This window comes from Monopterus albus, unplaced genomic scaffold (genome assembly GCF_001952655.1).
Source record: "Monopterus albus unplaced genomic scaffold, M_albus_1.0 scaffold57.1, whole genome shotgun sequence".
Lineage (NCBI taxonomy): Eukaryota > Metazoa > Chordata > Actinopteri > Synbranchiformes > Synbranchidae > Monopterus > Monopterus albus.
Window position 1 is genome coordinate 1,001,743 of NW_018127937.1, and position 17,291 is coordinate 1,019,033.

Genomic DNA, 17,291 nt, shown 5'->3' on the forward strand with positions numbered 1-17,291 from the left:
GTCTGAATACTTATGACCATGTGATATTTCAGTTTTTCTTTTTTAATAAATCTGCAATAATGTCAAATTCTGTGTTTTTCTGTCAATATGGGGTGCTGTGTGTACATTAATGAGGAAAAAAAATGAACTTAAATGATTTTAGCATATGGCTGCAATATAACAAAGAGTGAAAAATTTAAGGGGGTCTGAATACTTTCCGTACCCACTGTAACTTCCTCAGCTAGTGTAACTTGCTAATTCAGTATTTGTTAGCTATGTTAGCAGTCAATGTCTTTACTTGTAAAATGGGCTACAAACAGACCAGAGACAAGTTTTTGCTGTCAACAGTGACTTTTGAGGCTAACAATACCAAACTAGTTGATTAAACCCATCTGTGAGCCAATCAGAACTGGGCCAGTTTAGAGGATATTTAAAACAGGAAATGCTCCCAGATTGTGTTAAAACTTAATTTTCCTTTAAACAGTGAAATGTTATGATAATCGGATATAGTAGAATGTATACAGACGTTACTGCCTGTCCCCGCACCTGTATCAGTGTCTGGGTCGGGCCTTTGTTTAAACTAGTCAAACATGACTTGTTTTGATATGATGCAGACATGCTGAAATATATTAAAAATGAAAGACTATTTGTGTGGATTTTTTCAGTGTTTTTCTGCTTTATGTACAAAAACAGCATAAATTACTGTGCAAGCACAGCGTGAGCCCAAGCTGGCCAGAATGTGATTTCTACAACACAGTGAAGTCTTGACCTTACTATGTAATGTGTTTTTGCACAAGATGATCTTTTTGTGATTTGGTGCTATATAAATTAACTGAAAGCAGTAAAGTATCAACAGTGGCCACGATTCAATCCTGCACACACTGTTTGATATTTAAGGGAAAGATTTTAGGTGGAGAGTTGTTTTGAGCCACAACAATCTTTTAATCTATTTAGATTTGAGTAAACCATTTACTTCCTCTGGCTAAATTAAAAACTGAGTTTGTGTAGAAGATGACGTTAACAGCTAAGAAAAGTATTTAAGTTCACATACAGTTAAGTTCATGAAGATACAAGAAGTGAAACTAAAAGAAAACAATGGAATAATTAACACTAGACCTCTGTGTCATGTGGACACTTGGTCTCAGGTGACAACATGTTTGAACAGGCGAGTCATTTCCAGCAGTGGACCTGTAACAAGTCTAGCTTACATCTGAGGTTTTTTTTTTTTTGGTTTTGTTTTTTTAAAATCAAAAACCTTGATTGATTTTGACTTCCTTCTTTTAGAGATCCCATACAAGTTGTTGGGTTTTTTTGGCTACGTTCTCACAGCAGACGGAGCTGGAGAGATGAGCAAGTGTCACATGTGGTGGACGTTTATGGAGAAGCTTCTGATCAGGCCAAACTGGAAGGAACATTTCGTAACCCAGCGGTTTGGAGGAAACTGGGCCATTTGACCGTCGCACACACCACCTGGTTGTTATTCTTTTGCGCATGTGGCTCACATTTCACTTACATCTGTGGCAGTTTAGGAGCCGAGTGGTGTTCAGACAGGAGTGGATACACACTGTGTGCACTGACACACGGACGGGAAGCAGCAACACAACAAGACTAGAGCTGAGCATAAAGGCCTGTGGTGGGGACGAGGCCTTCATGTGCTCAACATCACTGTCATTACTCACACTGCTGTTATCTGTCATCTCTGTGATCCTCACTTACCAAGTGCTTCATAAAACAAAACTATTTTTTAAAAATCATTTTCTAGCTGCAACAGTCTATAAAACTGTACCTACTTGTGCAGTACACATGCACCGAATTCAGCTTGGTATATTTGGAAACACTGCATTAAACGTTACAATTAAAATCAGCAAACAGCAACTTTGTTTTCTGCAGAGTCTCCTTCTCAGACAAGGAGCTGGTTGGCTTTTCAACAGCAACATTATTTTTTAAATTCATTCATCACAGCTAAAGTCAATTCACTAAACTTTAATCCTGAATTTGCTGTGAAACTAGTCTCCACACATCTGATATCAAGTACAGAGAAGGGGGGTGACAGGAAACAAGGAGAAAAGAAGTGGAGAAACATGGACAAAAGAGAAAGGATCTTCAGATGAGGGATGAAGAGGAGGACATGAAACAGTTTGCTCTAAGCTGCTGATGTGAATTTTCCTTGAGTGTTTCTGTCCACTGGATGGCAGTAGAGTACAGCTGTTACAACCTGTAGTCAAAGAGGAGCCCATTTTTCAGCAGAACACAAGCAGAATAAACAATTTTCCCTCTGTCACCAAGCGTTCGTCGTTGCACCGATGCTCAGATCACACACTGTTTAGATCCATGTTCAAGGTGTGAATTTGTGTTTCATATGAAGAAAAATGAGGAATTTCACTTTAACCGAGAGCTGACAGGCTTGCTCCGTTTCAGCTTGAAGCTACAGTCTTTTCTTGTTTATGACTTAAACACATTTTGTCTCTAGTGTTGTTTTGTGTTCCTGCTCTTTACTAGCTCTGAACCTCTCTGCTCTTCATCAGTAACAGAACTGGTCTTTGCTTCTTCCTGCCTGACACCGTCTCAGACCTTCTACCCGCTGCAAACATCGGTCATAACAAAACAGCTTCAGAGCGCCGGGTATTTTTTGGCTCTTTCTTCCTTTCCAACTGATTTTGTCTTCTGTCCACCTGTTCTCAGTCTCATCATGTATAATTAAATATAATTTTTTTTGCCATGTCTATTTTCAGTCTGGTATGTTTAGCAGTGTCCTACATTTCCTAGAGTGCCTTTCACCGGCTGGCCACAGAAACAAGGCAGTCGTTGCCCACACAGTTTTACACTGCCTTTTAAGTGGGTGTGAAAAACACAGTGAAACCATATCCTTCTGTGCACAAACCAGGAGTCAGTTCAGTCGCCCAGTTCACCTTTGTTCTAAAAACGTTATCTCAGTCCCATTAGTTCTGAAGCCACTCAGCCTACAACAGAATGATCGGGAACAAAAAAAAAGACATCCGTCTCACTGAACTAAAGTCAGCATATGATCTATTTTTGCACCGTGTGAAGTTTTTCCATCTGGTTTTTATCAGTATTTCCACCAGCGTTCAATCTATTCTTTTATTGACATTTTATAAATGCATATTCCTCTCTCACTTGGCAGTCCTCTCTGTGGACATGTATATGATTTTCTAAGTTTTGTTTGTATCTTCTTGACCAAGTCAGTACTGTAAAAGAGAAAGGACTGTTCATGCTTGGTGAAATAAAGGACATACAGTGCTTTTCCACCGCCTGGTACCAGCTCGATTCCACTCTACTTGCTTTTGGTACCGGGTGCTTGGTTTTCCACTGTACATAGTCCCCTCTCAGTGTAGATGGTTGTCATAGCGACACTGCATTACACTGCCGTGATATCATCAGCCGCCGACACAGTAACAGCGGAGGACATTGAAGGTATGCTGCTTTCGATCCTCGGTATGTGGCTGTTTTTAGTTAGTACTGTAACTACAGTAAAGTAGCAGTTAGCATTAATTGTAAAAATTACACTCTTTTTTTGTTCCAGGACATCAAATACGCTGGTGACATAATTTTTCGGACCAATCACTAGTCTGCTGTGTTTACACGTCACCATTTGGAATCACCTCTGCTCACTTGGAACCTCAATGGAGGTGATACTAAAAACAGAACCAGGTACTATCCCCAACTTTTGACTGATGGAAACAAGACGATTCGAGCTGGTATCTGGCGGTGGAGAGGGGGCTATACAGTCAGTATAGCCTGACTGACGATGCTGGTGGGCTCTCTGGTCAACCCAAGCAGAGGAACTGAAGTTATGAGTGCTGAGGTAAATAATATCCGTTTTTTTTTTTATCCTAACGTTGCTTATTAAGACAAATATTAATATTAGGGAGAAATACTTGAGGCCAAATTTTAAGGGGCTTTTAGTGAAACTACAGAAGCCATCATAGGGCATTTACTGTCTTTGGTTGTTAATATCACCAAACAAATCGCAGTTATTCACATTAACACAAAATTATTGTTACAGACAACCTGGGTCTTTGAGGCCTCGAGGCTCTGGGAGCCTGCCACCAGTTGGCATCGTTGTGTTGTTGTAATTCAGTCTAGACTTCACACATGCTGTTTGTTGACAGCATTTTTTTTTAGTTAAACCAGCAGAGAGAGTTGTTGAGGATTTGTTCTAATCTCCCCGCTCCTGTTACAGATCCATATGTTAGTGATAAAACCCCAAAGATGAGGGAGAAACTGCACTGAATCCACACCAAAAGTCCCACTGACTATCGATTCTTCACTGGTCTGACTGCGTGGCACGTGTGGGCTGACATGCTGATGGAGTGTTACTATAAACACAATTCACTCTGTGTACAATTAAACATCACATAACACAAATCCTATAAACTAGTGACATAAAGATGAGGAGCAGTGTTTGCACTATGGTAAAATGGAGCTGCAGTGTTAGAGTTCTCCATTTGTAACGAGAATCCCTTTGCCAAATTAGCCCCTCACTAATGAACAAGCATCAGAAAGTGCAAATGGATTTTAATCAAACAGAAAATTTTAAACAGGTTATGTCAACAGCAGCTCACTTTTAATGTGCTGCTCATTTTGTCCTCATTACCACCTGTTTAGCCTCACACACACACACACATCTGGGAGTGATGTAAGAAACATAAGGGAATATTAAAAACACTTTACAGACAAACTCATGGTCTTTCTTGCCAGAGGAGAAAATGCTCATTACTGTGAAAACACGTGTAGAAGTAAAATGTTTCACGTGCAACAGCTCAACCTGCTGCATGTGAGAGGAGATGCCAGGGACCAACATATGGCTACAACAGCCTCCAGTACAAACTGATGATACTTCATGGTGTTAGTGGTTGGAACTGACACACGTCTGTCAAAGGTGGTCCACCCATTGGGTGGACAACAGTCTACAGCACAGAGCGATGAGCTGGACCAGGGTCTGAACTCAAACTCATTACAGCTCTAAGCTGGCTCTCAAAGTTGAACCGTTAATGAACCAATACCAGCTCAGAACGAGCACTCAGCTCGCGTTGGTTGAAAAGAGGCATTTTAGTCTCTGGAAGCGATTTTTGTGGAAAACAACTGCAGCATACAAAATCACTAACCGCTAACCTTATCCTTTAAGCTTACAGTTACTTTGGGGTGTAAAGTAAAGCCGCTTCTCATATCACTGGAAACTCCCTGCACAGAGAAGAGTTGTTTAGTAGCTGTCTGTTGTTCTCTCCGGCCTGGCTGGAGACCAGCCCTTGAATCCTCAGAGCGACCAGTATTAAAACAGATACTGTTCACCACCGAGCTGTAATGACCAAACACTTCTCCTGCCTCCTGAATGAGACCGATTTACTCAAACAGCTTACACATGCCTCTTCTTTAACCTCATCCCTTCATGCAGCCCTCTGGCTCTAGTTACCAGGACACACAGGAGGACATCACACTGGGAACGAGATGGGGGGGCTCACCGTGGAGGCCTGTTTGTCAGTGAGATAGATCAGACTTGGCAGGCAACAGAGCCTGGCAGCAAACTGTGGACACAGAGAGACAGACGCTCAAATCTGTGAGCTCTACCAGCTCTTACCCAAACTAATCTGGGGAAACAGCAAAGACCTGGCCTGTAAACAACCCCAGAGTCTATTTCAGAGCCTGGGGATTATCTGCTTGTTTCATACCGTCAGTTTGATAAAACCTCAGGAAGCAGGACTGATGGTGGAACAGAGTGAGAGGAAGCCAGCTTTAGTTACAGGAGGCAGAAAACATCATCCAATTAGTAATTTAGCACATTTTTTTACAGTGCACTATGTACTTATATTTTTTAAACAGCTTGGTGTGACGTTAGTGCTTGTTGACCTTGCCGCTGCAATGCTCTCCCAGAGCCAGAATTCAGTCAGCTAACGCTAGCTTCAGACTGAACAGTTTGAAGAGCAGAGGCATAATTAGTTCTTGTCATCAGGCTTATAAACTAATAATCAGGCTTCAGCAAACAGGACATTGATGAGAGGGTCCACCAGTGGGGAGGAACAGCTTATAAACTAATATTCATACAACAGGGTGAGATGAAAATGCCCGTTCATTCACATGTTCCTTTGCTGATTTGGGAAATCCTGTTAAAATTTGTGCTAGCTTTGAATGGAGACCTTGACTTGTTTCTCTAATAAAGGATAATCAGTAAAAGGATAATGATAAGAATGGCCCATAGAAAGACTTTCCATTGAATATATCTGTGAAGCAAACTAGCAGCCCAACCTTTTGACAAACATTAGCTACTTTGAGAGACAGTCAAGCTAAAAATAACCCTACGCATCAAACCAAGATGAACCCGGAGTCCTGCTGCAGTCTGTTGCTGAAAACCTTTTGTTCAAAAATCCAACACAAATGCAGCATTAAAAAGAAGAGCAGAGCAGCAGAACACGCCCCCAGGCTGTCGTCACCTCAGATGGATCACATTTAGCAGCTATCACCCCTCCACACTCCATCCTCCGATATCCATTTTCTCCTCTCCACCTCCTCCACACACACACTGAGCGTCCACTGCTGTCCACTGGATTATCTGCTCAGCGAGGCCCAATCTCCAGTCAGCCTCCCTCCCCTGTCAGGTTTATCACTTTATCAGCCCACTCAGGTTCGTACGGATCGTCTGACAAAATCACATCATCCTTCTGTCCGATGCCACGCCTGAACCTGCTCCCAGCTAAAGCCATTAGACACTCTCCATGGCTATTTTCACTCAGGTCACTGCTGCTGCTGACTGGAATCATTTCATTCACAGAAGCCTTTGACATATTTTCCATTTTCACACACTCAGTCATGTATTTTAAATTTATTCCCTCTGTGCCATGTATGGAGCAGTTCAGAAATAAACTAACCAGTGGCCATCTAGCTGAAGTTCACCAAGAGCTGCTGACAGTACATGTCATATCCAGCTACAGTTTCAAAAACAAAGATGACAGAAATGTTTAAATCACTGTCTATAGAGCGCTGTAGGCCAACCCGGAAGTTAGCATCACCTTGGCTCCCTCAGCAGAAGCCAATGGGTATACTCACAATTCAATTCAAAATCGATTCTTGACTTTTGATGCAAAAATCAATAAAAAACCAAAGGGCATTATATTTTGGTTCTTACTCCAGTGCACTGTGTCAAACAGGTGATTCCTGCCCACTGTCCTCTGAGCTGCTAATGAAGCAGACAGCAAAGCCAACTGGTTCTGATGAGTATCAGAACAAAGTACTTCACATACTACTACTTGAACTCATAAACAGGCCTATATAATGTTGCAGCATTAAATGTGATGAACAATAAAACATCAGTAATTATAATCCAATATTATGGCCATACAGAAAGTTAAAGTACAGTTCAAGTTCTGTCTAGTTTTTCACATGCTACATACTGTATATGTTTGGATGTTTTCTGATATTATTATTTAAGCTTCATTCAGTTAGCTTTGTATCAACAACGTTAACGTGATCCTGGTTATGATCCACATTCTCCTGCATGCTATTTAGCTCATCAAAACCAAACAAAATTATTAGCATGTCACTAACTCACAGCATGATGAGAAGCCTTCGTTGTTTACATGTGAAGGCTCCTCATCCCCAGCTCCCCTGAACCCAGTAGTTCTAACAAAGACAGAGGTAGCGGCCTCCTGATCCCAGAGACACTGCTGCCGCTCTCTGTCCGTGACCGGCTCTGCTACGTTAGCTGTTCTAGCTACTTCAGCATTAGCAATGTTGTTTTTGTCAAGATAATCAGCAATGTTACTATTGGTAGCATTTTGGTATTCTTTGAAATAATAATAATATTACTAAAAAAAAAAAAAAAAAAAAAAATTGTGCTTGCTGCTGTTTACTTGCCAACTGTGAAAAGCATTTTCTCAACAAATCATCTTCTCAATAAACAACTTAAAACCATTTTCCTACAACCATATTCCTCTGTCTCAAACCACTATGTCTACAATTTAAACATTTTATTTTATTCCGTGGGGTACAAGATGCTACTGCCTGCAGCCACCACTAGGTGGTGCTGTGACACCCTCAGCACCCCCTTCCGTGCCTGCATGCCATTCTGCATAATGAGTACTTTTACTTTTGGTATGTTAAATATGTTTTATTTATTTAGGTTTTGCTTTCTGCAATAAATCAAAAGCCAATGGAAAACCGGTGGGAGACAAATTTGATTCGCATGAAATGGCGATTCATTAGGTTCTACGATTCCGAATCAATTCACAAATGCTAAAAATCTGTTTTAGTAATAATGTTGAGGAATATAAAAGGCAGAAGTGCGAGGTCAGTGGAGCACAGGGACAGCCTGCAGCGCCTACATGAATGTTCTTCCATGTGCTGTTTGTTGTATCCCACAGACTCTTACTCTCCTGCTCCCCCCAGCATGTTTCTGGCTGTCTGAACTCCGCCGCAGTGTGATTTCTAAAGAGGTACAGTACGTGTCAAATTGGATTTGGCATCAGCTTATTCCCCATCATGCAACAAACATTTATCTTCATATTTTTCATTGAGAATTGATGTCATCTCAAATGTATTTGGCAAAACAATTGACATACATTTTGTTTAATATGAAGGACTAGTTGTTTTCCTTCTGCTGTTCTCAGTTTACTCTGTCTAACTAGATCTGATTTTCATCTCGTTTTCTCGTACCATGGCTATGTTGATCATACCCAGCAGCATGTACAGTAAATCAAATCAATGAGACCAGTTTAGATGAGCAGACCTGCAGCTTCTCTGCTCTTACTATAACCCTACTACTACATTCTAGTTTTCTATAGTATAGTATAGTAATCTTTAGTTATCTTTAACATATTGCAGGTTTTTACTCCAGTTTTCTAGTTTTATTTTTCTGCTGAATCCACACACCACTGCTACAACTTGAAGTTTCATCCAGTACACTTTTGTTGGCATGTATCTGCTACACTGACTGTATATATGATGAACATGATGTCACTATGCATCATGCCACCTTTGCGTAGTGATATCATGTAACTACGGGAAGGTGAGGCCTAAATATTGCAACTGTGGCGCCTGCCATCTTGCCATCTTGCTTTTTTTTGCAACCAGATTCTGCACAGTAGCGACCAGAAGAGTGACAGCATCAGACCGCCGGTCAAAGCTGTCAAACCAACTGAAATACACCCCCTCCTTATATCAGCAGTTGATAATACAACAACTAAATGTGACAAGGAATGGGTGAGCATTCATATGGAAGCTCCATATACAAGTCAATGGATGTTTAACCATTATTAGGCCCAAAGAAAGTATCAGGTCATCAGGATGTCATTACATCTCTGCATCCATTGTAAATAAGCATCTATAAGTGAACTCAAAAACAATCCTTAGAGCTGCAGAACCTGCCTGAAAAGTATCACAGGTTCAGGTTTTCTTCAGTATCACACTAAACCAGTTGTCTGTACATCCATGGGTACAGAGGCATGAAACAGGAAGTGCCAATAGCTAATTCAGCTACTTTTCATGGGGATCATTTGTCAAAATGTGAACAAATACAGGCTGAGAATATACTACAGGCTCTAATAAAAGCTGAACAATTGTCTCTTTTTATCAGTACAAGTCCATGGAAATCTCTGAACCTTGCAGCTCTTATGCTGAAGGATGCCTGACTAACCAGTCAGATTCACAACAATAAAAGGTTTGATGGTCCGATTAGCAGCAGTCTCTGAGCTGCGTAGGGACGGAAATGAAACAGGAACTTCATACTGCTGTAGAAAGTGTGCAGGAGACAGCGACGTGAGCAGCGTTGAAGAATCAGAGCTTTCATGTCTGTTACCTTCTATAATTTGGCATTATGCTTAGAGAAACCCACCGAGCTTATCAACACTTTCACCGTCATCTCATGTGGTTATCCAGCTTCCTGGAGTTCTAACTGGCTTTGTGCCAGATACGGGTTCTTTTCTGGCTGCACACATACTGCTTCTGGAATAATAATGTTGGAATCTATGTAAAAAAATTTTGGAATTATAACTGTCAGGGCTATCTCGCCATAAACACAATGTACTTTCATGCAGCGTTAATAAAGAAACTGAATCCACACACACTGAATCCAACAGTGTGTAGACCAAAGTAAGGGCTTGTTCAGACAAACAAGTCGCACCTCAGGCGGGAACAGACCGTTCCTCTCCTCTGAGCCCGACTGCCACAGTCGGGACCCCAACACAGACGCCAAACACCACAGCACTGGAACCAGCACATCTAAATGCAGCACACACTGGTGGAGCATCACATTATTTGATGGTCGTAGCACCAAACTGACAGCAGAGGTAGTGCAAGTACACAGAGAGCAGCAGTAGTGGAGGAAGAGTTCAGCAGATCTTTGACTCAAGCTTGATCAAAAGCAGAAAAAGGAAAGGATGAAGACTAAAAATATCTCAGTCAGGAGAAAAGAATTGCAAAGATGTCCTGGCATGTTTGTACAGAACAGACTGAAGAAGCTCTCAGTTCAGATCCTGCAGGAAACAAACCAGGAGACAGACTCCGATAAAAGCCACTGAGGTAGTGATGTGATAGTTTGATACTGACAACAGGGACACTGGGAACTATGCAGCGTGTACATACATATAGATTTATTTATACAGTACTGTGTGTGTGTGTGCGGCCTGTTTGTTGGATCTTTCCCACAGTGCAGAGACATGCAGCACCATCACTCTGTATCCTCCTTCCTCCTGTGGTGGTTGAAAGTGGAAAGTTGGGGGTTTGAATTACATCTCCTGATAAGAGCACCGTGCTGCCGGGCACCATCGACTGTCGCCTCCTCAGTTCCTCCACTCCACCCGAAGACCCACCAAAGCTCAAAAACAGCCAGTGATTACATCCACCGTGCCCAAACACCAAGTCACACCACTGCTTAAATAAAGAGCCAATTAGGTGCTGCAGCTTTTACCAACAAAGACCAGAATTAGAGCAGAACATTTTTGAGAGTTAGAGAATTTGGTTATTATTTAGCCATTAATGGCCAAGGCGAGTGTTCGATGGGGCAGGATAATAAGGTGGATCAATGTCCATCGACCTGCTGCCCAGCCCACCTCACCTCCCATTACACTGATGCCTCAGGGTAGAATAATCCGCTCCCTGAGTCCATGAGGGTAACTGGAAATACCAATCAAGAAAGGAGGAGTTGGAAGGAGTATTGATCCATGCCATAAAAGATAAAAATATTGATTGTTTAAAGGCTTCAGAGATTAGTCTGGGCCCACTCTGGGAGACTGCTCTGAAACCTCTGGAGCTGTTTCATTTTTGGTGGGTTGAGTCAAGGTTCTGCTCCTTCAAAGCAACAGTGCATTTATACACACAGCAGCACATCTCTCACTTAGCTGATTCTTCAGTGCACTTCTCTGTTTGAACAGTGTGTAAACAGCCAGTGATGTGTGTTTCAGTGGATCGAATCAGTACCAGCTGTTTGACTTCCAGACTAAGTTTGTTCTGCTGTGACTTTCTCAAACTTCAGGTGACCTGTTCAGCAGACAGGACCACAAGAGATTTTAAACACTGGTACAGCAAATCATTATTTCTATTCAATCTGTATCATCCAATGTTAAAATAAAACTGTAGTCTGCACAAAGAAAACACATACACAGTAAAAACTGGCAACAGAAACATGGTTCACACAACTGTGACCACACCTCACAGTGACAGCGTACACTTCTACATCAACTCATCAGCTTTTGTTGTTGCTGTTACTCATCTGAGCTAATAACCTACTCACAACAGAAACAACAGAACTTTATATGCAATGTCTCAGTGTTATCAAACTCCAGACAAACTAATATTAACCTTCAGCTACTGAGAGAAACCTGAGGAGCAACATCATCTATAACTTTATGTAAATAGAGGCACAAATTGCCTGGAAGTGGCACAGTGAAAACTGACAAAGTAGCTTGTTGGGAGACGGGTGAATGGTAGATTTTATGTAGATGAGAGAATAATTGTTGCAGCCTCTGTAATTCTTCTCATATATGAGCCCTGTTTTCAAGATTACATTGACAAAGAGAAGATAAATGCAGCTTGGAAAACATTGTAGAAAATGTCAAAGAAAGCAATGACTTATCTGCACAAAGCTAGCAAAGACATGCTAACAGGCTCACACACACATATGATCTGTTAAATATAAGACCGTTTTCACTTGTGACTGTCAACCCGCATCGACGAGCAATGTGCGATTTATTCGCTTCTGGTGGCTCTTTGCTGTTAGGGTTAAAATATTTAAAGCTGCATTAACTAAGATTTAGCACTAATTCTGATAAATCAAGTAAATGGTCTAGAACTGTTTTCTACCTGCTGTACTAAACTGTATGTGTGTTCATGCTGCAAAAAGAACCTCATCTTCCAGGACAATAGAGATCTGAACTGCACCCACAACATGAGAACACCATTGTGCTCCCACTCACACACACTCAAAAAGATAGAATTACCCTGCAGGATGTAAAAGTAGCTCAACCAGGCTATTATCAGTGCTCTACCTGCTGCTGAGTGGGTCCACATCACTTCCCGTTATTCCCTTGACTTCTGAAGTGTAATTAACACGTTCTCTTTTCCTGTTTGTAGAGATAGATGTGCAGTGGTTTTCTGTGTGCAACGTGTGACATGGTTTTACAGGTAACAGACTCTGAGAGAGACTCAGCAAAGGTGCGCTGTCAGATTAGCTGCTGCTCATTTGGTGCTTAATTCATTTTGCTAATGAGGTGGTTAGGTGTGTTGTGTTTGGGGCTCAGGAGGTTTGCTGCATAATCAAATCTGATTTCAGCACAAACACACAGATTAAAGATGAAACTACAGGTCACAGCCCTGGTAGACAGTCAGCTTATCGTGTGGTCAACGTTCAACAGCTGCACAATACAGGATCTGAGCAGAGGAGTTACTCTTCACCTGGAGCTAACAGCATGAGCTGAAAGCTTTACACATTGACTCATATACAACATTAGGTTAGAATAACTCATGTCTCTGACAAACGATATATAAAACACAGGCTATCGCACCCTGCACTGATGGACTACACATGTAAAACCGAAGCAGAGAGAAAACCTGAACAGACACAGCGGCTCATGTGGATATGATGTACAAATGTGTTGTTTCAGAGGCCAGCAGGAAATGAAGTGCTTAGGTCACAGATCCACATGAGCTGATGGAAAACAGAATCCGGTGGAATCATGTTTGTGGCACATGTTGAGGTGGACAATTCTGAGGGAAACAGAGTTCAGATTAGAACAGTTTACAATGAGAGAGAAACTGAGAGTTCAGATTAGAACAGTTTACAATGGATTATGCACACTCTATTCATATTCTACATAGTTTATTCCCTTATGTTTTACCTTATTTTAATCTGACTGTTTTTAACCTTAGATTTATCACATTTTATCTTTGATACTGCCAATGACAAATTTCAACAAACTGCCACACATCAACTGATTGAACAGTAATAGCAAACAGATAGAAGTGGTGGAATCTCAGTGAATCTATCTCATTGAGCCAAATCCTAAAAAAAAAAAACCTTTGCTTTCTGCTTATCAAGTATTAGTATGAGCGTATAAAGCTCCCCAAACAACAGAGTGCCACTGTGATCCAGCTGAAGAAGCAAGGAGTGTGTTGCAGGTTCCCTTCAGTGCCAGTTGAGCCCTTCTCAGCCAGATCCAAACAGCATACAGAAACACATCATCCAGGCCAGAAGCTCAAAGCTGGCTTCTGAAACCTGGATGCATAGACAAGCACATCCAGGTGTACACAGAGGCCTCTCCAGTGTACAGCAGTATGAAAGGCCCAAACAGCTTCAAACCACAAAGGGAAATGAGCCCAAGACTGATGCGGTCATACACTGAGAGGAACACTGAACACATGAGGTTAGTTCAACCACTCCGTGAGCTTCATCATGCTTAATAATATAAACATATACACGTTGCAAACACATGCAGCGATTCGGCAACAACATAGTGAGCAAGCATGGAGAATCAGAGATTCATCCCCATATACATAAGAACAACAACACAGCAGAGCGTCTGAACTGACAAACAGCTACAACAGCGCAGCACAGGTGACACCGCAGTCAGCACCTGTACAGACCGAGTCCCTAACGAGGAAGCACAGCAGCAGGTACTTACTGCAGCCGAGGCCCGGGAGGAGAGGACGCGCTCCGACAGCAAACACGGAGAACCGCGGCGTCTATCCGGCCAGCGTCTGGAATCAACAACCGGAGAACCGCCCGCAGAAGAGACTCGGCGCACCGTGATCATTACTCCTCGTCAGGACGCGAGGCCGCGGTCAGGTGTGTGACCGCTAGAGCGCAGGCGCAGTCAGGCCGAGGAGGACTGATCGTCTGCTTCATTTCAACTTTGACCCGTGACATGGTCAGTTTATTAGGAACCCCTGTGTCAGTCTGATCCAGTAAAGCCTCATGAAGGTGATGATGTTCAGTCCGTTTCACAGAGGTGTTGCTTCACCTGTGTGATCACTGTGGAGGCTGACAACTGTTTTATTTAGTTTAAGTGATATAAAACAACATTATAAGGGTGCCAGTGATCGAGTATTCTCTCTGGTCTGATGACAGGGGAACCACTGTGAACAGTAAAAATGACGAATGTCCATCAGTTTGTGCTGCCAGAGCAGAGAGGACAGTGGAGAGGAGTTACACCTAAAGCCATATGCTCATTTATAGTCAGGGGAAATATTTAACAGCGTGTGGATTATTTTCTCTAATAAGACCAATTAGCATCACAGAGTGTCCTTGTGTTATTCTGAGCTGCAGTGATGGAAGCCTGTAAAAATATTGACACAGTCAGGAACTTGGTCAAGAATCAAATCATCTTTGTGCATTTAAAACACCGTTGATCATCATGGAGGGTGTAGAGTCCCTCGGTGTGTTAGTTAAACTGCATGAAAAGCTTGAAACAGTACAACCATACGGCTTCTCCCATCAGTGCAGACTCTGTCCCCGTCAGGACCCTGTAGGAATGATCCCTCAGTGCTCCCACTGATCTGATTGGTCAGTCGGGCTGTTGACTGGATGTGAGCCCCTGACATTAACCTGCTCTGGAGTAGTTTATCTACAGCATCAGTTACCATGGTGATCTAGCCCAAACAAAAGTTAGCCACCTTATGGTTCTGCAAAACCTGAGCTGAGCCCATGGTCAGCTGGATAAACCACTGATTTGGCTTCATGCTACAAGACCCAGGTGTAACGATCTGACATCACATGAGCTGCTGAAAGTCAGGTTATCACCCTCTCATAAAAATGTCTCATCACTATTTAAGGACATGTGATGCCAAATACATCTCATCTGACATGGCGACCTCATCGGTTCCACACAAAAACAACTCTTCTGATTCATGACTAACATTCATTTCCACTCGTGGCGCTGATGGCAGAGTCTGTGGGAATGTCAGGTGGATGCAGCGACAGCTGAGCACCCGCCGACACTCATTCACTTGTAAATTGGGGGAAATTACAGGACCAGATGTTCTCATTATTTTCATTATTTCCACTGGGCCCAGGAGCATCACTACCAGTCAGTGTTTTGGACAATTTTCAACACACACAAACCTGTAATTTTACAGAGAGATGTGGTGGTGCGCAGGCCGCTGCTGCAGGTGATGTGAGGAGAACAGCCTGACCTGGCTGCTGCTCCAGACTCCACTAAAATCCTGACTTTGTGTGGGTGACAGAAACAGGCCATCATGAATGAAAACCGTACAGCATCAGGTCTTCACTATCACAACTGTTCACTACAGCACGGACATCCTCCGCATCCTCCGTCCATCCAGCCTCAGTCCAGATCAAAACCATTACACCTAGACTGAGCTGTGTGTAGAAGACAGTTTCAGATTTGTATCTGATATAAAAGATGTGCGTTCACTGCCAGAAACCTGCCCCCCAGTGCAGCGATGTGGCTCTCCAGGCTGTGTTTAATAGCTGGTGGACAACAGTGGAGGTCTACGACACAGAGCGATGAGCTGGACCAGGGTCTGGACTCACATTGTGGTGAGGACACCACATTCACTGGTGAACAGTTTGAATTTCCGTCCTCCTCTTTGAATGTGTGTATACATTTGTACATAGTGATTTCTCATTAAACTTTTATGAATTCTAACAATTATTGTGATGCTTTAAATTATTACAGTGAGGATGGTATTTTAGCACAGAGATATAATAATTTCCCCAAAATGTTAGATATACATGTGTGTATGTCGCGTTAGGAGATGACATCACCTGGCTGAGGGAAGTTTGTGTGTTGTCTTTTTGCTCCTTGTGGCTGCAGCCTGGAGGGTTTTCACTCTCACAACAGTCTGTTCCCGAGCCTTGAGAAAACACTGATTAGGCCTTCATCTTCATTAGTACGTGACAGCTGGGAGGCCTGAGGCGGCGAGAGAAATCAACCACGACAGGAAGAGTCACAACAGAGAAGCACAAGCCAGACGTGCTCACAAATGTTTGCCAACTTCATGTCTACCCACTCACATCACATCAGGCACACTCCAAAGGTTGTGTTTGCCTAATTGAATTAGCGCCTGTGGTCTCGTTAATGTGCAGCATCAACATGGGCTTAACAGGAGTCAGAGCTTTGATTGTATCTGGTGCAGCTTCACTGTGATTCCCTGGAAAACACTACTACCAGGAACAGCAGTGGCCAGGCTCAGTGTAGTGCTGACAGTACCCCAGGTAGATTTCCTGTACAGTTACTTGTGTCTGCCATAGTTTGTTTTGGGGTTTGATGTGTGTCAGCACCATAACTGGGAGTCCTACGGTATCTGGTGTCACATTTTTCACCCAGCTCATATTTTCACTAGAGTTCATTGCTGTTCTGTTCTTGACTCATTGAATTCTCCTTTTGTTTTTAGCCACAGTAATAACAGATCTAAGGAGGGTAATGTCAGTGCGTAGTCCCGCTCCATGGGCCACACTGACCTCAACAGCTACTGGGTGGATTGCTGCGAGGAGATGTACAGATATTAGGGGATTTCGGACCAACAGGCCCCCCCCTCGGTGGATGAGTACTATGTTATAGCAGTGCCAATGAAGTAACTTATGTTGCATGGTCACACTTTAAATGTGTGTATAGGTTGTGGTTTTGACAAAATCATTTTAAACCAGCTTTAGAGCAAAAAGATTTACACCCTCATTTGTCCATGTAGACGTACAGTACACCATGGACTGCATTTAACTGAAGTCACTGTTTGTACAGTGTGAAACCAAGAGCAGTTCCAGAAACACCTGGTGTCAGGAGCAGGCAGTCTTCTTCCTGTGTATGTATGTTGTTCTTCTGCCTGTAAATGGTTCTCATTAAGCCGCTAAT